The sequence below is a fragment of the Caretta caretta genome, chromosome 12, assembly GCF_965140235.1.
Source record: "Caretta caretta isolate rCarCar2 chromosome 12, rCarCar1.hap1, whole genome shotgun sequence".
NCBI lineage: Eukaryota > Metazoa > Chordata > Testudines > Cheloniidae > Caretta > Caretta caretta.
This window is the reverse complement of record NC_134217.1, coordinates 40,461,358-40,486,987: the sequence shown is the minus strand read 5'-3', so window position 1 is coordinate 40,486,987 and position 25,630 is coordinate 40,461,358. Positions and strand designations below refer to the sequence as shown.

Sequence of the window (25,630 nt, the reverse complement as noted above, 5' to 3'; positions counted from 1 at the left end):
GAATGAGGCTTGAGAATTTGCCAGGTCCCAGCTGGGAATGGGGTACTCATTGAGATGCAGGTGCAATGCCCTGGTGAAAAGCTCTGTCTGCTTTTTCTGCTGCAGCAGCAGCCCTCTTGCTTGGTGTTGTCTCTGGATCCTTCTCAGCTTTTCAGGTCTGTGATAAATTTGAAAGCCCTTCTACTGCCTGGTGCTGGAAGTAAGAAGGAATTTCCTTTCAACACCCCAATCCCAGAGCCCTCCTGACTTTTGGAGTGGGAGTTTGAGGACCTCTACCTCCAATCTGTTTTTTGGCTCGTCCTCCTTTGTGACTAGCTCTAATGCAGAGGTGTTAACTGGTTCTTGGTGATGGGCCAATTTCCATTTCAGTTAGTCCTCATCTGAGAGAAAAAGGTCACAGGCGCAAAAGTTAAATTTTGTGGTCCTTTCCAAGTGCGATGTTGTGTGTCTTTAAGTTAAAAGTTGAATTTAAAAAAAAAAAATGCATTGAGGTGTCCTCCCTTCTGTCCATTAGCTCTACCCACGATGCCTTCCTCACTATAACTGGTCCCCTAACATCTTGTGTTATCTCTTTCCCCTCTCCTTTTGGGATTTTCCCTGTCCCTTCCCTAATTTGGAATTCTCACACCCCACCCCCAATTCTTTGCCTTACCTTCCTGAGATGATTCCCCTCTTGTCCCCTCACTGCCTTGTGATCATCCTTTGTATCTCGTCCCCCTCACCCTGGGGCACAGCTGCAGTTGTGCTAGGAGGTAAAGGAGGGGAGATACGAGTAAGAAGCACCTTTGCTTTTATCCCCAGCTGGATGGTATGGTGGCTACTTGGTAATGGGGTGTGTGTTTGGCACGGCTGGCTAAATTGCCTGGGTCCAGTTAGGCGTGAGCTCCCGTCTCTAGCTTTGCTCCAAGATGTAGCTGCACTGGTCCTCGCGCACTGGTCCTGTTTGATGCCCTTGCTCCAGTACTTTCCTCTACCTTTTCTGAAGCAGCAGAATGATTCTTGTTTTTATTGCTACTCAGAGTAAGTTGTAGAAGTGAAACTGACTAGTTTGAGTAACGGAAGAGGCATGAAGAGGCCTTGAAGACTGCAGTGCATTTTCCACATTGACTTTTCTTGCAATTTGAAGTCACTTTCAAAAATGCAGGCTTAAATTTTGCAAAATTTGGTGGGCTAAATTCCCACTCTTTCCCTGGTAAGTTTCTTACCAGGTATGCGCAAGTAAGCAAGTGGATTTTTCAGTCTCTGATCTCGTGTAATTAATGACAACAGGTACTTTGGTGTTACTGTGCTGAATTGTTTCAGGTGTAATATAGTGAATAGGGCAAATATTCCAATTATTTTAGCTTTGACAATATATGATCTGACTTTCGGAAGACAAGTTCCTTGTACAAAGTTTAGTACGTCACACAAAAATGTTAAAACTCATTTTTGACGGCAGTCTCTTAAATTAAACTTTTAACATTTGGATGGGCAGGCTGAGTAGAGCTCATAGGAAATGTGTGAAAATGATTTATTTCTAAATTGCGTTTTAAGTAATTTTCATCAGATGTAGTCTTAATGGGATGTGCATGTGAACTTTTAATGTCCTACAGACATTTCAGGTCTGTCTTGTCTTAAGTTCCACAAACAAACAACAAAGCAAAACACCTCACATTAACACTGCCCTTAAACTATTCGTTTGCTTGGAAGAGTAAGTAGGACTCTCTGTGATGGTACTGTCATCTCAGGCTATGTGAGTCCTAGAATTGGAGTACAAATTTAGATTTTGACAGGGTACCAAAACACATTTAATTAAAATTTAACCGGAATACTTGTGCCTACTTTAAGGGATGCTGTTAGAATGGAATAACTCTAAATTGGACCTCTCCCCCCCAAGAAATAAACATTTTTTAAAGTTACTTGATGGAGAAGAAAACATCAGTTTCTGTAAAACAATGGCCTGCAATGATGTTAAACCCTCAGCATGTTCGATTCACCAAACTGCCAGCTTGTTCGTGGTTGTATGCATTCCTGCCACTGCTGCGTCAGGGTTTTTTCTCAAAAAACAGCCAGTGGCAGCAGCTGTGGGGGAGCTAGTGTAGACAGGCCCGGGTAGCACCTGAAGTCCCGTCTGCACTAGTACTCCCACTGCTGAAGCTGTTGGTGAGAACCTTTTTTAAAGAACAGGCTAGTGTGACCAGAGTCTTGGCTGCACCTCCACGGACATTACTGTTATGAAGCAGTAGGTGTGATGGTTGAGATTAACAAGAACCCTGCTGTCTAGTCACTTCAGAGAGCTGGAATCTTGTCCATTTCTTGCTGATTCATCAGGGTGAAACAGAAGAATGGGGTGGTCTGGCACAACAGACAGCATTCTGGATGGTGTGGTTTGTATTGCACTGTCCAGAATACTGGATGCTACTGTTAATGTGCTCCTTGTTTCTGGATAGTTTTTTTTTTCATTACCCTAGGCTCCCCTTGGGGTTTACCTCAACCTGCTAACGAATGTGAAAACTGCAAACTGCCTTATATTCACTAGGATTTTGTCATGTTACCATATGTTAGCTAATGATTGGTAAGATATCTTTTTTTTTTTTCTTAGCGGGATGCACCCCAACAGTGTAAGGATGAGAGCTTGCTCCCTGCAGAAGTTTAAGTACCTTGAAAAGGCATATTGTGATGAGAGGGGGACAGGCCTGCTCACATCCACTAACTTCCAGGAAGTTTGTGCTGAGTAAAGAGACTGTTCACTTATGAGTTAAAGTGACCACTTAGCTCACTAGGATTCTCCTGCTTGGGGAGGAGAATTGTGAGGCAGGTTTAAAAGTGAATTTTAATCCTTGCCATTGCAAGATCTTTACTTTTTTTACATGTTTAAAATGTACATTTTTCTTCAGATTGAGCAAAACACTTTTGTTCCTCTTGTAACAGTGTAGAAAATAGTTTCATTAGAAGGCAAACTATAGCAGTTATTGCAGGGTTTTTAAATAGTCCTAGCAACTGCTGCTGTAGTGAAGTTTGCAGTTTGATTTTTCTGTATGTAATCTCTGGTAGCTCTTACTTTCACTGCATCAAACAGAGAGGGTTCTACGTGTCGTTGTTTGCAAAGGAAACTGGGGAGGGAGATTTTAGTTACCAGTTATTATGGATGGTACTGATTTCAAGTGACTAGATTCGTTGAAATATCTGCAATGCTGCTGTGGGTCCTGCAGCAAATGATCGTAGGGGAAGATGGGCGGAGTATGACTGGAAAACGCAACTGGATGTGCACGTTTACTGTTTGTAAGTAACCGCCTTTCTACTGCAAAACTACTGTTAAGCCCCTCTGATAGCTTTTAACACAACTTGCCTTTTTTCACTGAAATATGCTTGACAAATGTTTTTTCCATAGATGTAGAAATATAAAATGATGCTGCAGACAAATTTCTATTCTCCTATAGGGTGTTACTACATTCACTATGCTGAAGTCAAACATCAAGGAAGGTAACTTGCTTTAGGGCTAGCCTATGAGCAGTTTTGTTTACAGGGTGGAGTGAATTGTGATTTTTCTCTCTACAATAAAATCCTGAAGATTCAAGCACTGTTGTTATTTTTTGGGGGAGGAGGGGATGGGAAGGGTGGGCAGTCACTGGTCTGCTGAACTGTTTTTTATATTTCAGTAAAATAAGCGTGTATTTTCTAGTTTTTAAACTGAATACCATAAATACCGTTGTGCAGAACATTAAATGAAACCTGTCCAGTATGAGTTGTAACTAGTTAAAACGAGTCATTATTCCAGTTCAGCCAAATCTGTATGAATATTCTGAGTGGCTCTACCTCTAAAATTCAAAATGTTTTCTTCCTTGATGGAAAGTCATGAAAATTATAGGATCACAACACCTAAATCATGCAACTTTATAACCCGTTTAAAAAAAAACAAACAACCCCACCCCAAAACCACCCTCCTCTTCTAAAAGATGTATGCATTGTCTGACTGTATGTCAGTTTTGAATATTTTTGTTCCACTCTCAGTTCTTATCTGGCAGCTTTACATTTTTTATTCCAAATGGGTAAGAACTTGAAAATGCCACTGCTGTCCTCAATCACTGATTAGTGCATAAACTGTTTAACTTAACCTTTCGCTTATTGGTGTCATCATACATGTATGTAGTTAAGGATTTTATCCTGAAACGCCTTGAAAATGTTCCTGCATTTGCATGTATTGTCATGGAGAATAATTTTCATTTAACTGTAGTTTGCTTTATATTTTCTCCCTGGTTGCTATAGAAACCCAGCCCAATGTGGCACTGACTGCTAACAAGAGCTAGGTTATATGTTGCTTTTATAATGGACCTCTGTTAATCATGCTGCAGTTCGCAGTGAGGGAATCGTGATTATTTGCGGGAGGTATATTTAATTCATAAAACTGTAAAATGTCCAGATTACTTAAACACATTTGAGAAATCTAAGTATTAAGCGGTTCTCTTTTCGTGTTGCAGTTTGGTCACAAGAATTGAGTAGATATCTGAAATGGCTCTGGAATTTTTGTAGCATTTATTTTTATGTCAGAATTTGAAACATCAAATTTTGCTTAAATTAATAATTTAATAGCTTAACTAGTAATGTTCTTTTCTGACTGTGGTCCCATTTAAGATTGTAACATTCTGAAACACAGAAGCAAGACAAAACATTTACTATACCAATCTAATAAAACTGACTTTTTCATAATAAATCATTTGTCTTCATTTGGGTGGTGTTATCATAGAATATCAGGGTTGCAAGGGACCTCAGGAAGTCATCTAGTCCAACCCCCTGCTCAAAGCAGGACCAATCCCTAACTAAATCATCCCAGCCAGGGCTTTGTCAAGCCTGACCTTAAAAACCTCAAAGGAAGGAGATTCCACCACCTCCCTAGGTAACGCATTCCAGTGCTTCACCACCCTCCTAGTGAAAAAGTTTTTCCTAATATCCAACCTAAACCTCCCCCACTGCAACTTGAGATCATTGCTGTTGGATAAAAATCTTCCCTACCAGAATAACCTTTGCCTCTGAAAACAGTGCACTTTGAAACGTCTAGCAGAGTGAGGCTGAAGCAGAAAATCATGCTTATGAAAGAGGAAATGTTTCGTTTCATCTAATAACAAAATGGGACTTGCTGAGGTCACTTCTAGTCTTATTTTCCAACTGCCTCAATAGGATTTTGGTTCTATTTTGCTCCTCTCACTGCTGACATCCCTGCCACAGTCTGTTTTCTACCACAGCTGCTGTTCTCCTGAACTCTTCTTACCTTTCCATTTGATTTAGTTCCAGCAATGAACTCCCATGCCTAGAAAAAGCAGATGTGGAGATTTTGCATGTCCACTGCAGCTGGCAGTAGCAAGGTCATTTTATAGTTTCAGCTGTCAGGACAGTGAGCCAACCCAGAGGCAACAATGGAACCGATTTGGGAGGTACCCTACCATCAGGCCTACAATACTACAACCCCAGTGGGTGGAACCAGTAGAGTAGGCAAGGAGTGTGATCTTCAGAGTGCATTGCAAGACATTTATGTGGACCTCTCCTGAAGGTGTTGGTAGAGCGAGGAAGGCTTATTCTCTTGTAGTTGTAGAATTGGGCAGCTTCTCTTTTAATATGATTTACATATCAATTTAGGATCATTATGGTATGCTTTTTCTGAATTACACATGCCCCTGAAAAATAGCTAAGCATGCTATATGCACAGAAAAATAAAGACAGGACATTCACACTGGGTAATGACTCTTTGCCTTGTACAGCTCAGGACACACTATTAACCCTTTACAGATATTTACTATGATTAATTAATTTGGTTAAACTGAGAACTGCAAGTAAATTCTGTACTATCTCCTCCTTCCGGAACCTTGCAGCCCTCCTGAACTATGACATGGTGCTCCATCACAAAACAACCTTGCCAACCTCCCTTTTCTTCCTGTCTGTCCTGGGTCTGCCCCCACTTTTCCTTCCTATTCCTGTTCACATCTAGATTATGAGAGGACTGCATTCACATGAAGGCAAAACAACCACTTGGAGGAAAAGTGCTGTTTTTCTTATTTCTCCCTGGGTACCCCAATGTTTGGAATATCTAGGGAGAAATAAGAACTGATATCCCGAAACGTTGCTGTTGTCTGTCTCTCAGCCACTGATATTTGAACCAATTGACATAGTCCTTGAAAAGGGCAGAGGCATGTATCCTTGCAGTACTCCATGCAGTCAATCAATATGGAGACTCCACAGCTTGCAAATCCTCCCTTGCTCTAGAAGGCAGTGTTCTGGAGTTGAGTGAACTCCTCTTATTTCTTGATCTAAGCACTTTTTGGCAAGAACCGTAAGCCTTTAATGTAGTAGCATGAATTTAAGAGTGTCTTCCAAAGCCACACACCACAAGCCAATTGTTCAGATGTTCAAGAAAACTAGTGTGTGATATACTGATAGAATGAAGGGGGTGCCTAAGGAACTGTTAAACCGCATGTGGTCCACTTGCAAAAAGAATTATAAGGCATTAAAACTAAAAATGAATGAACTATAAACATTCATAACTGTCACAATTATTGCTTGTCATTTATTATGAGAATTCTGTAAGATTGGCATCTATTCTGAAGTACTTCTAAAAAATTAAGTTTTGTCATAAGTTAGCATAAAAACAAATGGTGATAATATATATAAGGGGTTTAGGGTAGATCGTGGGTGCCGTGGGGAGGGCTGTTAGAGTGGAGTCCTGTTTATTTCCTGTGCATCTATACCACCATTTTCTTAGCCTTTTGTTTTCCTCCAATATGGGAGAATAATTAATTAGACTGTCTGTAATATCTGTAATGCAGTGTATTAGGTATATGGAATAGTTTTGTCACCTCTTTGGACCAAATGACAGCAGCACACATGAGAAGTGGAAATTCCGTACTGCACACACCACACACATAAGGGAAGGGGGAGGTGCTGACTTAATTGTAATAGACTAGATAAGAAGTTCTAACCTCTTTGAACTCTGTTCTATGTTAATAGATGTGATCCACCTCAGAGCACCATTGCTTGTTTACATACCTTTCAATGCATAGTATTGACAAAAGAATGCTTTTTTGATTACTACAAAAGACAAATTGTGACTTTAGAATCTGTGGCCCCAAACCAGAGTCCGAACTTTAGAAAATGTCTAAAAATAAGACTTCAACCATTGCTGATATTGTTCTTTTCAACTCATGTTAGGTCTGCAGTGCACATTTCCTCTTTCAAATGTCACGACTTACATTTTCAGAAGTGAGCAGGATTTGGGGTACATCAGTGATTCGCTGTAAAATTTGAGAGATGTTAAAGGGGGCTAATTTTAAGGGCAGATGAGAGTACTTTCTGAAAACCATCTCCTTTTAAGGTCACTTCTGAAAATTTAAGCTATAATTCTTGCAGAAGTGGAATGTTTAGTTTTATTAAAATTCCAGGTAGCATAAATTACTTCAATTTGACATGTTCAAAACAGAAATTATATATACTTGAGAGATTTTGTTATACAGAAAAGTAATTATTTTTTTAAAAAAAATATGTAACAGTTTGTAGACAGGGAAATGTTAAGGAGTTAATTTTGATCTGGAGTTAAGATGAACTGTTTCCTGATACTAAGAGCAAGGTTTTTATAGGCCAGGATACTGTATTTGTGTAAAAAAAAAAAAAAAAATGCAGACCATAATATATGTATTTCAAAGAAAGGATGTCAGTGTGGCTTGATTGTGCAGTCTTTTAAAACTTATTTTAAAAAATGACTCCTCTGTTTAGGATAGAAATGACTATAAATGGCAGTTTATTTGGGGAGGCAGCTAGCTCAGGTTGGGGAAAAGACCATAAAGAATGCAACTTAACTAGCCAATCCTCAAGGCAGTTTTTTTCAAGCATGCATTTGAAGAGGGTGACTTGACAGAATGACGGTATAGCCATAGTTGCTTACATATATTAACAGATGCTGCGCTCAAGCTAATTTATGTGGAACTCACTAAGTAGATCCATTTAACAGAGTATCTTGCAAGAATTTATTTATTCGGTAAGCAAACAAAATAGTGGAATAGTCTGGCTAGGCCAAGTGAGTATATTTGGCTCTGACTGGAACTCCATTGAAAACTAACTGTTGGTACAAGGGAAACAATTTTTGAAACCTTCTGTCAAATAGTTAGGAAATTCTCAGAATTAAATTTGCTTTCAAGTCTGACAGCTAAACAACCTGTCATTTTGATGGCTATGTTAATTGGATTCTGGTGACTTTTACCCCTCTTACACCAGCTCCTGCTTTGAAGGCTATGCTTAACCCTGTGTTCTGTAGTACATGGTTTGGAATGGAGGGATATAATCTGACCTAGAAATATTTCTGCTTTTACTGTTGATGGTACATATGTGCAAGGCAAGAAGAGAGTCTTGTCTGTGCTTTAGGCTGAAAGAGAGTATGTTGCTGTTAACAGTAGATAGGCTTTATAAAATCAACAGTGAATCTTTTCTCCAGAAGAGAGAGAACAGTATTGCAAGGCAGGATGCTCTATGAAGAGATCACTGTTCTGTGACTTTCCCATGCAAGCTTATCAAGTTTGAAAAGTTCTCTTAATTTGTATGAACTTGGGGACAAAAGGGTTTTTAGTTAGTTGCTGAGCACGTGATAGCACTAATTGTTGTAACTAGCTGTACAGATAATTTTTATCTCTTCTGTATTTTCTAGACAAAACTAAATTTAAAATGTGATTTGCCCATGTCATGTCTGGGTTGCTGGGCTACAGACATTCATTTACAAATGCTCATTTGGTTGTAGTTTGGTGTTTGTTTTTTGAGGGGAAGAAGATAATGTGCTTCAGTTTGGCAGCTAGCCTGCAAACTATGTAACAGAGCACTTGAAGATCTTCATATTACTTTTCCTAGCATGATTTTCTTGATTAGCAGAACAGCTTGCTACACTCAAATCCATTTTTGTCCCAAATAGATTCTAATACCATAATCAAGCAGCACTAAGTTTATAAAATATGTTCTAAGTGATAGTTTCCCTTATTAGTTTCTACAAAACAATAAAAAAGTATCCACTAAGTTATTTCTAAAGCGCTTTATTTGTGGTAGCAACCATGAGAATGCTAGTATAGACAGGGCACAGGTGGCCACTGGTGTTTTTAATTACCTTGGCTTAGACAGCATAGTGGTAAAAATGCTGATGATAGGTCAGAAGTAGATTTCCCACTCTTGTTCCCATTAGTGGAGCTTCAATTATGAGAAACTTCAAGAAAGTCCAGTGTAGACAATGCCTGCCTGAGTAAGTTCATAGTATTGGGTAGCTTTGGTATTAACATTTACTGCTGCTAATGGCAGTGACACAAGTGCGTGGCTTTGTCTTAAGTGCACAAAAAGGTGTGTGTTTAACACAGAGAGCTAATTTGAGGTTTGCTATCTCAATGTAAAATCCTAGTGGAGAAAGAAAAGGAGGACTTGTGGCACCTTAGAGACTAACCAATTTATTTGAGCATAAGCTTTCGTGAGCTACAGCTCACTTCATCGGATGCATGAGCTGTAGCTCATGAAAGCTTATGCTCAGATAAATTGGTTAGTCTCTAAGGTGCCACAGGTACTCCTTTTCTTTTTGCAAAAACAGACTAATATGGCTGTTACTCTGAAACCTGTCCTAGTGGAGAAGAGACCTTGTAGTTTTACCTTGATGTAGCTAGTCTTGGTCGACTCTTACATCCCCACCTTGGGTTATGTAACTATAGAAGATAAAAACTACATTGCCTTGTCTCTGCTAGGATTTTACATTAGCTAGCTTTAAGTAAAAAACACATCTATGATAGCTCCTATGTCTGTCACAGATACCTCCTCCTGGTGGTGTTAATCAGTACCATGGCTCAGTCACAGATTCTTTATACAATATAAGCCATGTAGAAGACAGCGTTGGCTATTATGGAAATACAGATACCAGAGGGATTTCATGCTTAAAATTGGAAGTTGTTTGTGATAAATACTTGCAGTTGTTTACTTGAACCATAATTATTCTATTTCCTGAATAGGGAAATTTCATGTCAGCCAACTGAAACAAGATATAATGACAAAGGAATAGTTTTTAACCACCAGCAGAGTAAAGATCGTCTCATATTTGCATAAATATGAATTTACAATTTAAAACAGGTGAGAATTTATGATTTTAAAATAGCCTAGGAGGTTGCATGTACTAATGCATAGGGCATTGAAATGACCCTGAGAACCTGGTTCTAATGCCAATTGTACTGCTTGCCTGCTGTGGCTTTGAGCAAATTACTGATTTATCTGTGCCTCTGTTTCCCCGTCATACTCAGCATACAATCTGAATAGACAAGGCAGTTTGAAGCATGAATGATCTCTTCCTTATGTGTTTGTAGAGGGCATAGCGCATTGGGGCCCTGATATTGTTTGGGACCTCCATGTGCGACTGTACTACCAGAAAGCTAGAACTTGTCTTTTCTTCCATATAGCTAGGTAGAGAGTCCTTCTGGCTGGGTTTTTCTTGTGTGGAATGATGTGGGTGAATTCTCTGCTGTTTCTCCGAGCCCCAGTTTTTGAAATTAATGATATTGTGCAATAATGTTATACTTGTTGGCCTTGATAATATGAAACTGCTGAAAGGATAGTGTTCAGGGACATGAATGGAAAACAGGAGGAAGCAAATTCTGTAACAATTGCAGTGGCTGTTTAAACTTGCTCAGTGCTCCTAATGGAAGAAATAACTTTTGTGTAAGCTGTTGGTGCTTTCAATTTATGTGAAGTGTTAAAGAATGTCTTTTTATCCTGACATCTACTAAGCAGTTGTCTAGACAATGGGAAAAGATTCCAAGTATAAATCTATTGGGACAGCTCATTTAAGGTCTGTCCTGCTCTATAGTTTGGGGTGATTTTTATGGCAAACTGTAGTATGCAGAAACGTAGACTTCAAAAATGCAGTTGTTAAAACTTGCTCATGTCTCTTGGTACATCAGAGATATGTTTTAGCCTTTTGTGAATCAGATCAGTATGGTCTAACATAACACTCTGAAATATGAGGCTCCAGTTTGCCAAAAGGTGTGGAAATATTTCTATGGGTGAGTTGATTGTGATGCAGTCAGGTAACTTTAAATTATTTTAAAAAAAAAATCAAGCTTTCTAAGTGAATTCTGACCCTGCAGTTGTCACTAGCTTAAAAATCTGTATTGTTAAGTTTTTGTCTACTAAGCTTTTGTTGTGAAACTTATTTACATGTGTCTAATTGTAAGTGTAAGATGGTTATAATTCATTTTTGTTACTTGATTGATTGAGCATATTGTACACCACTGTTTGAAGGTTAGGGAAATAGTAAGGTTGTTCAAGGACTTTTGTGGTGAGTTTGAGGCCTTTTTTTCTCTGGAGAAAGCTCAAGTGCTGGTTGTGCTAGAGCACATATTTTGGAAAGACATCCAATCTTAATTTTAAAAACTTCAGATAATGGAGAATCTACCATGTCTCTAGGTCACTGTTAAAATTGTGCTTGTTACTGCTAGAATGAGTGTGCCTAGCTTCAGTTTACAGCTGTTGGATCTTTTTGTGCCTTTGTTTGCTAGAGTTAATAACCCTCTTCTATCAGATTTCTTTTCCCCAGATAGACTTGCAGACCACAGTCAAGTCTTCTCTTTCTCTTTGTTAAACTTAACAGATTGAGCTTCTTTAGTCTCTCACTGTGTGGTGGTTTTCTTGACCTCAAATTATGCTTTTTGCTCTTTTTAATAAACCCTTTCCAATTTGTCAACATTCTGTTGAAGTGTTGATACTAAAACTGTCTCTGGTATTCCAGTAATGGTCTCACTAATGCCACATACAGCACACTCCTTACTTCTGCTCAGTGTTTCTCTGCTTACATATCCAAGACCTCTTAGTCACCACAGTGCACTGTGAGCTTCTGTTCAGTTGGTTATCCATAATGACACTAAGTCCTTTTCTGAATAATTGCTTTCCAAAATACAGTGCTTCATCCTATAAGCATGACCTGCATTCTTGGTTCCTATATGTATGTCTTTGTATTTAGGTTGAGTGAAAATTCTAGTACCATATTCAGTTATGTGGCTGTAGGATGTGGGGAAAGGAGACTGGCTGCTAATTCTGGTGGGGTTCAGGCAGGTGTTCGAGATGTAGAATCTACTTTTTCTCCCCTATCCCCCCTTCTCTGTATGCAGGTTCCAAGACTCCCTTACAGAACAGCTCTACTTTGAAAAGAGGCACTGAAAATGTCATTGCAGGATTCCATAATGGCTCAAGAGACAACATGTTTAATTGACAAGAAAAGTAGCTTGAAGGCATTATGAATCAAAATGAGCCTGGGGACACCAGAAGTTTTGATACTCAGGGCTTGTTTTCGCTACAGCACTGCAGTTGTGTTGCTGTAGTGCTGTGAGGTAGACATTTGCTACAACAATGGAAGGATTTTTTTCGTCTCTGTAGTTAATCCACCCCTCTGAGTAGTAGGTTGACTGAAGAATTTTTTCATAGACGTAGAGTGGTGCCTACACCAGAGCTTAGGTTGGCATAACTACCCTTGAGTGTGAATTTTTCACAATCTGGAGCTACGTAGCTTGGTTGTTCCAAGTGTTAGGTGTAGACCCAGGCATCAGATTTAGATCTGGATTAGGAACTGATTCAGATATAGGCAGAGGTGATATTGTTGCTCTCTGAGTTGACGTATTACATAAGAAGCACTTCCTACTGTGCTCAAGATGCATGTTTGTATTCTTGTTGGGCAACAGAACTGAATGCTTGCTAATAAAATGCAGCTTTAAAGCAAGGGAATCCACTATTTCTTGAACATAATATTGTACTTAGGCTGATTTCTGCTCTTAACGCTCTGTATATGCTTGATTACGGATGTTCTTTGGAAGAGATTTGACAAAGCTCTAAAGGTCAGAAACATTAGCGTACTGATGTCTGCCTTTGGAGTCCTTAAAGGAAAAATGACAAGAAAGATCTAGGGGATTATTTAAGATGCCAAGGACAAAAGCTAGAAGGTCTGTGATTTCCTAGATTTTTTGTCTCAAGCTCCAGTAGGTCATAACTATTCTGTCCCCTAAAAGCTTTGTTTTTATTTCCTATCTAGGAAAGTGGTGGTCTGTTGGAGTAAGTAATGCTGCTAAAAATGAGATTTTTCCCCGTGTAATTTGTGCTGGTTCCTGTGTTTCCCTTTCAGTGACCTGTTGATGGACTTGGATTATGTTTAACTTTAGGAAGGTGGAGGTGCTTGCTTAGAACCAGTGGTGATTTGTTACTTATGCAAAATAAACCAAACAGAAAACTACATGTACATTATAGTGACAGAACAAATCTTGTCTCCATTTGCTAGCTCAGAAGGGCAAATTATAGTTCAAGGCTGGTAAAGGAAATTGCAGGAACTATATTTTAACTTAACATTTTCCACTAATCAGGCAAGCCAAAGGGATGATCCAGTATGAAGGAACAGATAAGGAAGAAAACATACTTGTGTATTTCTATAAAATTTTAATTGTGCACATAGAGTAGAAAACATCTTAAGTACAATAGAAACTATTCAGGTTTGCTTCACTTCTTTCTGCCACCTCACATCCAACAGGAAAAAACAGCTACCAAAACAAGTGGCGTGAAGCTTTCAGCTTGTTCTAAATGCTGGAACTGTTCTGACATCTTTTTTTTTTTTTAAACCTACCATGTACTTTTCAGACTGCTTTCACAGATTTTTCTAGTGTAGAACAATGAGGGGTTATGTAACTTTAGGGATTAATTCTGTTGTATTTATATGGATAGAGTATTTACAATTTTTGATTTAGAGAAACCAGTCAATGGATAAAAATAATGAAGTTGAGGTCTTTTGTAATTTTGAAAAGTTCAGTTATTTACATTGTTGCAGTAGTTTACAAAAGATCATATTTAAAATTAATACAACATTCATAGATGCTGCTTTGTCCCTTGAATACGCAAATGCTTATGATAGTGCTGGTAACTTTCTTCTGGCAGTATTATAAATTTAATTTGTATTCTAACTGTGAATGATTTTCTTATGTTTCTTGACCTTCTGAAATGAATAATCTCACTTCTGTATGGACTGCTGGAATCTTATAATAGAAAGTAAAGGTGGAAGTGTAAAAACATTTGCAAAGAGAGAATCTGAAACTATATTTGTGAATTGTAGAGCAGCAGTAACTTTCTGACATTTTGTAGGATCCTTCAACAATCTCAAGTGTCATTAAACCTGATTCATGGTTTGTCAGATCTGCATAAATTGTATGAAAAATGCGTGTTAACAAATGTAAAGTTGCAAGTCTAAGTAAAATATTTTAACAAAACACATTGGAGCTAGTTTGAGACTTGATGTAGGACAACCTAAATACCCATACCTGGTTTATTGGAGCTCTAGAAATACCTCAGATAAAATAATCATCTCTTTTTGCTTTTGGGGTAGAAGTGAACAGAGGGTAGGGTTCTGTGGCTTGAGGGGGGACGGTTTCTTTTCTGTTGTTTTTTGAGGAAGCTGTAAGGTTTATTTCTATATTTTTATAGTGTGGTAAAAGCAACTGGATCTTTGAGTAGACACCTTTTAACATTGAAATAAATCTAATGAAAAAATACAGACAGGACTTAAATACAGCAGCTTGAGACCAAGAATATCATGCCTGTTTACAGAGCTCCTTAAAACTAGTAAATCAAAGTTGTCTTTATTTCTGAAAATCCAAGAGTTCTCTCCATTTACAGTACTTCCAGGCTGTTTGTCGCAGAGAATGAGATGCTTTGTATATCCCAGTTTTCAGTTTCTTCAGTAATGGGAAAATCTGAGTGCATCTAGGTAGCTTGATGACTGTTGGTGAAGTATCTTCTTGTCCATCCATTCCACAGTTAAGTGCATTTTATATATCGGATCATACATAGCTGCCTGAGATTTCTTTTTGAAGAGACAGCAAGCCGCACTGACAAAAGTATTATTTTAGAACTCTGAATGACTTAGCAGACCCTTGCAAAAGATGAGTGTAGTGAGACAGAGCTGTGAAAATGCTTGTGCTGTGGCATAAGAATTTTCAATTAAAAAGCATGTACATAATGAAAATTGTTGAGTTTTTTGGGTTTACTTTCCATGAGACAGCCATGGAATTAAGAAATTGCTATTGGCCCTTCACATGCTGTTCTAGTTTATTAGGTAAAATTGATATATGCCTAACAGTGATTGTCAACAATAAGTTTTCCCAGAATGAGGGCTAAAAACGGGTTTACCTGCCAGTGTAGATGGGACAGACCCGTTTTCAGGTCTGTTACAGAAAATGTGACTGAAATTTTTAACAGGCTAATTGTTAGTGTTGATGAAGCCACTGGTTGAATTTTTCTATAACAGTTACTGTACTTTCTGAGACCTTGTTGATTCATTCTGCATAAATCAGGGTTTGTCTTTCCGCCCTTTGTGAGAACTAATCTTGCTGCTATAACCAGATAGGAATGTAATCACCATTGTCCCAGAAGGTGAATGTCTAGAAATACTCCCAGGAGGCTTGTAATTTAGAGGTAAAAGGAATATTTAATGCTGTAATTCCCTCAACTATTTTCTCAAATTCTTGCATTTTAACATGCTGCCACTATGTTTGAAAAGGAGTCTCCTCTTTCAACATTGTGAGGAATATGAAGGCTCAGTAGCATACAGTTTATATGGTATCAAGTAGAGCTACACAAGTAATTTTGTTTGATTGTCCCTAGTATGTTTTTAGAATGCGCTATGGAATGTTTCCAGACATTTTTTTAAATCCACTAAACTGTCTCAGTTTTTCATCTGATGAGGTATTGGAGTTTATCTTTGAAGTCTAAGCTCATCAGTCCCTTGTATATTCTCAGGAGTGCAGCCTTTTTACCAAAAGCCGCAAAGACCCTTCATTGAAATCCATTATTTCCCTTATAATTTCTATTTTGTGGAAAGGCAGATGAGTGCACTAACTCTGCTGGTATTGGAAAACGCATACACTTCTCCCAGAAGAGACTTCTAAGTGAAGAAGCCTGTGTAACTGTAAATCAAGCAGCTGAATCTAGTGTTTATTTCATTAGTGTCCACCTTATTTTTGTATCATCATCAAAATGGAAGTTACTGTCTGCTGAATCAAAATGATTTTATTTGCTGATTAGCAGTTTAGAGGGACATGGTCTTGGTATTTACTTTAAAAATCTATTCATTATAAGTCCTTAGTTTGAAGGTGAAAGGCTTCCTCTCAATTTGTCTTTGTCCTAAAAAGAAAAGGAGTACTTGTGGCACCTTAGAGACTAACCAATTTATCTGAGCATAAGCTTTCGTGAGCTACAGCTCACTTCAAAGTGAGCTGTAGCTCACGAAAGCTTATGCTCAGATAAATTGGTTAGTCTCTAAGGTGCCACAAGTACTCCTTTTCTTTTTGCGAATACAGACTAACACGGCTGTTACTCTGAAACCTGTCTTTCTGTCCTGTCGCTCTAGCTTGTTGTAGGGTTGTTGTGAGCTCTTGTTTGTCTCTTTGAAGCAGGATTTAAGCATCTGGTTCTCCCACACTGCTACAGAAAAAAAATTGTGCATGTTACATGTTACGAGTCTGTCAGATTCAGAATTCTTAAGTGCTTACAAGTTTTGGCTCCTAAGGTCATTTTTCTCAGACACCCTTTGTCGTGACTGAAGTTCTGTATCTCTGATATAGTTGTAAAAAAATCTCATTCTGTTTTATCGTTTTTACACAGTGCCATCAGTCTGTAACACATCACCATCTCACTAGCTGTTGGAACCAGTGAGCCACCTCTCTTTCAGATCTTAACTGTCTGACTTAAGTGATTCAAACAGTCCGTATTTAATTTCAATATGGAAAAGTACTAAAAGTTTATTTTTTGCCAAATTCACATCTTGTGGTTGTCAAGTGCTTTGAAGATGAAAAGCACTAAGAGTCTACCTTGGATCCAAGAAATATATAAGGGGTATGCTTTTTTTTAAAGGAAGCTTGAGAGTACTACTAATTTGCCTAATTTGACTTTTTCAGAGAAAAATTCCAAGAAAAAGCCAGGCAGTGCACTACGTCTGGTTAGCACATATTTGTGCAGTGAATGCAGCAGGGAGAATTCAGAACCCATCATTGGGTAAAGGCTGGTGACGATGCATGTTGTACTAGTTTTCTTCTGCTATAGAGTAGGGATTGCTAGGACTATTCATTTTTTAAATAATTTAAGTGCTTACCTAGGTTTCCCCACTTATTTAATATGTATATGATATTAAGGATCATAACAGCTCTCAAATGGCTCTTTACCTGCTTCAAACCAAAATCCCACCTCCTTGAATACTTAATTATCTTGTATTTATAACACCATTTCATTGTAGAGAAATTTTAAAATTCCACCATTTTCATGTCATGTTGCAGGACGGTCTCCCTGCTGCTTTGTAGCAGCAATCTTTGGAAGTACAGGTCAGTAATGTTATTGCTTGACGATCGGCAGTGCACACTTACAGAAAGAAGGGAATTTAGTCATCTTAGCTCCTGAAGCATTAGATTTGCAGTAAAATAAAAGTGAAGGAGAAAAAGTTGGTAGGGAAAACAATTTTAAAGCTCCCGACAAATTAAATGTTATGTCGACTTCTATAACAGTAGCCTCTAAAATTTACTCAACTAGGTGCATGTTGATTGCACCATTCATCTAAGCATCTCATTTGAATAGTTCACCGCCATGAGGTGCAGGAATTTTAAAAAAATGAAAATTTGGATTCTGCACAGTCTGAATGCCACATGGACTTCATAAATGGAACTCGTAGACCAAATCTGGCTGTTACGTTGGACACTCCTGCACTGAAGTAATTCTTTGCATATCGCTGGAAAATAGAAAACTATTGAATTACTTCAGAATATCATTAGCTGGATTTTTTTTCTAACAATTTTAGTTAGAATCCTGTTAACACTATACAAGTCATGCACACTAATTATATAAATGTTATCAATTATAGGGTTATAGGTAACTTAAGCATGTTACTTTAGCATTAAATCTTCTGGGAAAGAGAAAGTCAGACAAAAATCTGTTACAAAAATTGCATTTCCTTGTTTCATTGGACAGGATTTGTTTTGACTTCTGGCAGCAATTTGATTGAGAAATTACTGCAATGATTATAAGAAGCACCATGATGGGATAGCTGAAGTTCAGCTTTGATTTTTGTGCTGTCTTTATTTGTTCACTTTTTGTAAGTGAATAACTTCAGCATAGAACAATTGTAAGTCTTGTAATGGGAACATTTAACCATACCATAGTTAAGGGTAAAAGGTGACATATAAATGCAAGACATTCATAATCTTCCATACTGCCACACTGCCCATTAACAATTGCACAGCATCCCTCTGATGGTACAAGAATTGCTTACATGGAAGAGGAACATTAAAAAAAGTATTTTTTGAATGTAGTTGTATGTCTTTAATTATGTTTTGCCTTTTTTGTAAGGCGCTAATCAGTCTCCTTTTGCTCTCTGTCTCCATGCTCTCCATCTGTTCATTGCTTCCTCCTGCTTCCCTGAAAACATTCACTTGCTCCACGGTGTTCTTTTTCTCTGTACCCTCACATACCTCCCTTGTTGCCAGGTCCTCCCTGCATGTTTCTTTGTTATTTTCACCTTTCGATGTTTCTTTCCAGCTGGTGACTGTCAACGCCACTCTGACTGGTAGCAGTGACCCCTAGGAGAGGCAGCTAGGCTGGTTCATCCTAGTTTGCAGCTGATTTGCAGTAAAGAGCTTAGAGACCTAAAAGCAGATGGCATGTGAGTTAACCATGCAACCAAACAGCGCTCTGGGACACCAGCAAATGGTCCAGGCGACCACAGTTTTGGAACTGTGGCATATAAACATATTTAGACATTAACCAGGTGTTAATAGTTGAGAAATGTCTTGGTTTCTTCACATTGGTTTGTTCCTAAGTGCTTGAAAGGTGGTTTGTTGGGGGGAAGCTATGTAGAAATGTTATCCTCTGAAATTGATGGAAATTTTTAAAAAATGGAATGGGGAAGGCAAATGAGCATCTCCAAGTTTCTTCAGTATTTGAAAAAAGAAAAGGAGTACTTGTGGCACCTTAGAGACTAACCAATTTTATTTGAGCATGAGCTTTCGTGAGCTACAGCTCACTTCATCGGATGCATACCGTGGAAGTCTGCTGCAGTATCCACGGTATGCATCCGATGAAGTGAGCTGTAGCTCACGAAAGCTCATGCTCAAATAAATTTGTTAGTGTCTAAGGTGCCACAAGTACTCCTTTTCTTTTTGCGAATACAGACTAACACGGTTGTTACTCTGAAACCTTTCAGTATTTGAAACCTTCACTTACCAATCTTTGGTTAGATACAAAACAAGTAAGTGATTGCCTCTGGTTTTGAATAATCTGTACCTTAGAGGGCACCATCTCTTAATTCCACCAGAGTAAACCAGCTTCTGTCCCTGCATTCAGCTTCTCAAAAGTAATGTGTTCAGGAATTGTCTGTTTACAATAATTGAAAAACCCATCGGTAGATGTCACAGCCCTGGTTGAGATCCCCCTGCTTGAACGTTCAGTAGGCTTCTGTGTTTGGACCCACACATTGGGTCTGTGTGCTTTAAGGTCCCTAGGGCCTGAGTAGGTTCCAGGAACTGTCTCTTTGGCCTTGGGCTCCTACTCCCTGGGCATAGACTGTCTGGCATCCCTTCTCGAAAGTGGAACCCTATGGTGCAGCTGCTGTAGGCCCCCAGACCATTGCTAGAACCCCCCGCCCCCAAACTCCCCAGTAGCTTAGGAACACCTTCCTTAGGGCCCATCTTCCATGCGTACTCTGGTTTAGAGTTTAACCCCTCAGGGATAAATGATAGTTGAAGAAAATATTTTGCATAGGGATTTTTTAACCAATCACTCTTTACTTTTAGACAGCACACCATATACAGATCCATTGAAAATAAGAAACGCCTGCATGCAATTCCAGTTTCATCACCGCTCCTGAGCATTCTTTGGGATTTGGTCAGTGGGTTCCTGGTTCTCCAGGTTTTACTCTTCCGGCACAGACTTCTTTTTGTTCTGGTTGAGAGAGCTGCTCTGAGCAGACTTGGTCCTTTTATAGATTTCCAGTCCACTTTGCCATGTGACCCTCCTGATCAGCCTCAAGCCCCCGGTCAGGTGATCCAGGTTCCCTGTCAGGTGGTTTGTTACTTGGGGCAGGGCTACACTTAAAATGCTGCATTGTCACAGCTGCAGCACTTAAGTGAAGATGCTCTTATGTCGATAGGAGAGCTGTGTCGACAGGAAAAGCTCTCCTGTCGACATAGCACTGTCTACACACGGGTTTAGATCGGTATAACTACGTCACTCGGGGTGTGGATTTTTCTCACCCTGAGTGACGAAGTTATGTAGTTATAGGTCTGTAGTGTAGATCTGGGCTTGGTCACTACCCCCGTGGAGTTCAGACATAAACTGGTTTTACTCACACTGCAACCACCCCATTGTTCTGCCAGGGCAAGGTTCATTCAGTTGTTGATGGTCCTTATCCATCTCATTCCGAGGCGAGGCACGCAGCCAGGTGCCCCTCCCTTTCCTTATCACAAGCAGTATGATGTAAGACTACAGCAAAGTACAGTACAATAAACATACAGAGTTAATAAAATCTAACTGGCATTCATAAATTGTACATAGACAGGTCCCCCAGTCAATCACATCACAGAAGGACAGGGAAAGGAGTTGCCTGACACACAGACTGTTTCTAGTAAAGGGGTTAGCATGGCAAAAGCAGTATTGTCTGTTGTGCAGAGAGGGATATGGGGGGAGCAGGGGTGATTGGGAGAAGGACGGTTGTGGTATGAAGTGGCGAAGGATAAAGATGAGAAGTGGGAATCCTAGAGTCCGGAAGGGACATCTTGCTGGAATCAAAATGGACAAGAAGTCACAAATGTTTCCATATTAGAGATGGTGGTTAGTGGCTGTCATTCTTTCAGTTTAGGCTGAGTGACACCAGGCCATAGCAGAGTCTGTGCTTTCAGAGGGGTGTGAGTGAGTCTACAAAAATAGGGCCAAATCCTGAGTCAGAGTAACTCAGGATGTCACTCCACTGAACTCAATGGAATTGCATGCATATACCCTTAGAACAGTCTGAATTGGGTCATAGACACTGCCTGAATAGTGCTGTTTGTCCTAGAAGCTGATGTGGGGAGGTATCGTGATTTTTTTTTTTTTTTTTTTTAAGCCTTTCCTTGGTGGCCTTTGGTCACGCACAGTACTGTTGGTGATCTGCTGCAGTGCGTACTGTTTCCTATTAAGGGGCTTACAATGAAAAGGTCACCTGCCCTTTTGGACTTCTTGGAACCCCCTGCTTAAGTCACTAGTTTATATTAAATGTTCCATTATCACATGCTAGATATGCGTGTTTAACTGGTTCTCTTGTGTTGTGGAGGTTAGGAAGTTAGTGCTTTGTTTTTTTCCCCATTTCTCCCAATAAGACTTAGGAGTTGGAGTTATAGTTGTGCCTGGACTCTTTAAAGTCCTTTGTCATCCCATCTCCAGCTTTGGAGTCTAGATAAAGTGCAGAAGATTTTCCTGTTAGTGGAGGGAAGTTGCAATTATGGGGTGCTTTCTGATTTCTCTAGCTCTGTATTACTACTTAGCAAGAATAGAGGTCATGGTCACTGTGTCCCCAGAACAAGTATATTTGAGAGAATCCAGATTTGGGAGATGAAGAGGATTCTTTGTGGGATCAGTCAGTAAAAGCAATTTATGTGAAGGGACGATAGTCTGCAAAAAATTATTTAAAAAACCTGTTTGCATGCTCACAGTAACTTAAAGTGAATCAGTGAGGCATAATTCTCCTCTGTGCCATGTTTTAGACTAGAGGGGATATTCTAGAGCTGGAAACAATAGAAGAGACTAGTGGCAGTCCTAACATAACTCTCAGCATTGTGTATGGGATATAATCACTTTAAAAAGGGACCAAAAATTTGTTCTTGTGAAATGAACAAAATGACTTTTATAGGAAAATGTGCTTAAGTCACCTTTCTCTAGGCATGTTCTGAGTTTAAGGGACCTTGACCAAAACAAATTTCAAGTTTTGGAGAAGGTTGGTAAATGATTCCATGGCCATAATATTTATTTTGTTTTACTGTGTATCTAGAGCCCCCAGGGTTTCAGCAGAACGGTATTCATAAGTCTTCGTAGCTGCAAATATATGATTTAGAAGTCACTTAAGTGTGCCCAAACAATCATCTTGAGTTCTCATATGTATGTATCTGGTCCTTCCTAGACAGGGCATAGAATAATGAAAGTCTACATGTTTCCAACAAGTAAGAAATGCCTTTTCTTTAAAAGGTCATATTTGATTGAGCAATTTAAATGATAGGTTAGAAAGGCATACTCTTCCTTGCTGTTGGTGCATTTCAGAACAGCCTCACTAGAAGAAGCAGTGGGAGATGAGCCTTAGAAATGAAGCTTTTCAGTTACTGTGTGCAGTCTCATCGAAGGTTTTCTTCAAAGGATTCCAGTAAATATCTTCTAAGGCAGTTGTTTTCAACCTTTTCTCATTTGCTAAACTCAAAAAAAAAAAAAAAAATGGAATGGAGGTGCGGACTGCTTTGGAAATCTTAGACATAGTCTGCAGACCCCCAGGGCTCCAAGGACCACAGGTTGAAAAGCACTGTTCTAAGGTGACTGCTTTGGCTTGTTAGTAAAAGGAGAACCCTTGTGATAAGAGTTGCATAGTTTCTTCCTTTCTGACTATTGAAAACATCTGAGATTCTCCTCATATAGAACAATCTGTTCATGATGTCCCTGTTCTTCCCCTGTTATCTAGATCATTAGAATGTGTGTGTTTGGTTCAGATTCTCTTATACATTCCAATTTTTTTTTCTGAAAACGGCATATTCAAGATGTGTAATGACACCAAGTCTTCAAGCACCTGATCTGAAGAATTGTTTCTGAGTAGCAGCTGTGTTAGTCTGTATTCGCAAAAAGGAGTACTTATGGCACCTTAGAGACATAAATTGTTTAGAGAAATAAATTGGTTAGTCTCTAAGGTGCCACAAGTACTCCTTTTCTTTTTGATCTGAAGAAGCTTTTAAAGCTGATTTCAGGTCAGCTAGTCTTCTGAGTGACCTGAGAACTGTTCCAGAAGGTTAAATGTACATGTCAAGGGTATGAAGTCAGTTGCTTGAGGAAACCTGCACAATGGCTTCTGCTTAGTTCTTTTTAACGTCTTTGCATTGAACCAAATGTTTCTGGTAGTCTGTAATAGAAACATCTCTCAGCTAGGATTATAGTTTGTGGGGGATTAGTTTATTTAGCTATACATATGATTGCTATGTATGCATTTTCCCTTATAGAGCTAACAATCTTTTTTCTTTCCCATAGAAGTGGCAGGTTTCTCTGCAGTTATGAATAAGACTATGCCAGCATAATATCCAGTAATCTGCTCTATTTGGATAATTTATTGTGGATATTATGTATCAGTTTTCTCCAGTTAGGAAAGAATTGTGAAAAGCTAGTAACTGAACACTTCTTTGATTTTTTTACTTAGAATGGAAAGTTTGTGCTAACCTTTTTCTCACTAACTTTGTCATCCGATCCATCATTGTACTTCCCCCTTGTACTCAGATGTCCAGGAAACTGTTGGCAATCGCTGCCCAGCACCCAAAGCTTCAATTTCAGAATTTCATTTGAAAAAGATCCTTAAAAAGAAGTGAGTGCAGCAAGAATAATGAATAAAAGGCCAGGTCTTTCTAATCAGCAGCTTGCTACTCTGAGAATGGCAAATTAAAAGGACACCAACTTTAAAAACAATCACATTTCTGTCTGAATTTCCCTACTGTCGCAGGTAGCGCCTAAGATTACTATATCTGAAAGAGGTCAGAGAGAATGTATTTTTCAGGTTACTGGATTTGACAGCATGCATGCAATTTAATGTTTCCCCTTGTGGAGTCAGTTTCTTTGGTATTTACTTCGGGGTCTCACAGCAACAGAAAAGAGAATGTTTTAAAAAATAGGAAGGTGTGATTGTAAAACCAAGAACAATTTGTTGAGAGACTTGAACGTGCTTTCAGCTGTCTTTTAAAAATTAGTTGCTGATGTATTGCCAAGCCTGCCATGAAACCATTTCTTGTTCCAGTCCTGATAAAGGGCTGTTAGACCAGAAAGTCATAGGGGTAGACACAAAGATAATGTCTTGTTTTTATCGGGTGTATTTATTTAGTACATTTCCTTTGAATGCCTGGTATGCTTTTAAGTGAAGTTAAAAGTTAACTATGTGTTTTAATATTTACATGAACTAATTTTAGTCTTCTCTTTCAGGATACACAGCTGCTTTGGGACACACCTCTATTGGATTTAATACATGCTCCACTAGCAACAGCTTTCAGCTATGGAATCGGTAAATATTTGAGTTACTTTTTTCTGAATCACTTTCTTTTGTTTTGTGTTGTTTTCTGTGCAAACCCCCCCGCCCAACAAAGCCGAATACTAGTATGATGAAGATGGTGTTTTTCTACTTCACCTTTCTGATATTTTTACGCTGAATATGAACATTTTAAACTTTTGTGATGGAATAGCTGAGACCCACTGAATTAAATTTTATCCTAGCAAATGTCCATGGATATTAAAAAAACACCTTCCATTTTAAAAAAAATCTGTTCAAATGTAGCAATGTTTTCCTGACCCTTAATGAAAGCAGGACTGTTAATTTTATTCTAGTGAACTGTTTGGCGTCAGTTTTTGTCTTAATTTCAGCAAAGTTCATAGCTTGTTAGTGTGCCTGGCTGCTGAGTCCGTAAGGTACTTTTAATATCCTTGCACAGGATGTCATGAGCCTTTTTTCTACCTCGGATTCCCCTAAAGCTCTTAAATAAGAGACTTTGAGTTAAAATTTTAACTTGTCTAATGTTCCTTCTGCTGGTTATAGCTAGGGTAGTTGAAGCCAATGGAGAGTAGACGTCTATATTTTCTATGTTTGCATAATGCTAATAAATGAAGGCTTTGGAAAATTACTGCTTTTCATGCAAACTGTGTTTGGGACTTACATTTTCATAACATCCTTAGAGGTACGAATTCACAATTTTTTTTTCTATATATATAAACTTAGTAGGATTACTTAGAGTGGAATGCAGAAAAGGGAATTTAGATTAGGTTAATTTGAGATTGATTATGGGAGAATGGTTTGTGCTGCTGTCCTGTGAAAAGCAAAGTAATACAAACAGTATAACTGATCTTTCTCCAGATTTGGCAGTTTCAGAGAACAGAATCCTAATTGAAAGCTGGGATTCTCCACTTTTCCATGGTGCAAAGCTGCCATTTTTAACTGTGCAGGTTGTGAGGTATCAGTCCAGGATTTAAATTCCCTGTCTATATGTCCTCAAATACTATGGTGAAGGATTCTAATAAATAACATAGAGAGTGTGTTGGTGCTTGGGAGTTTAGCTGCTTGATTAAAAGTTGGTTTATGCTGAATGTAAATTATGTTGTAAACTAGTTGTCGTGATACTAATGGCTTTTATTTAAAAAAGGCTAATTTAGTGTAGAAATGGGCATCCGCTGAATCAGATGGTCTGTTTCACAAGTTTGTGGAGTTTTTCTTCCATTCTAAATTTTGAAAATAAATCATGTTGTACTTAGACTGTCCATATTAATATTCCAAGATATTCATACTGAAACAAGCTATTTCACTTTCCCTTGGTGAGTATTAATAATAATAAAA

The 25,630-nt window shown here is 38.7% G+C and overlaps 1 protein-coding gene across 4 annotated transcripts in view; it reads left to right on the top strand.

The window, feature by feature from the left end:
• The window catches only part of ANKRD11 (ankyrin repeat domain containing 11), a 233,609-nt gene that overhangs the window by 12,575 nt on the left and 195,404 nt on the right, over positions 1 to 25,630 (top strand). For all 4 annotated transcript variants that reach the window (XR_007352352.2, XM_048817184.2, XM_048817183.2 and 1 more), the window contains exon 2: positions 24,232 to 24,310. The gene's annotated coding sequence lies outside the window, so the exon portion shown is untranslated. The remainder of the gene's footprint in view (positions 1 to 24,231; positions 24,311 to 25,630) is intronic.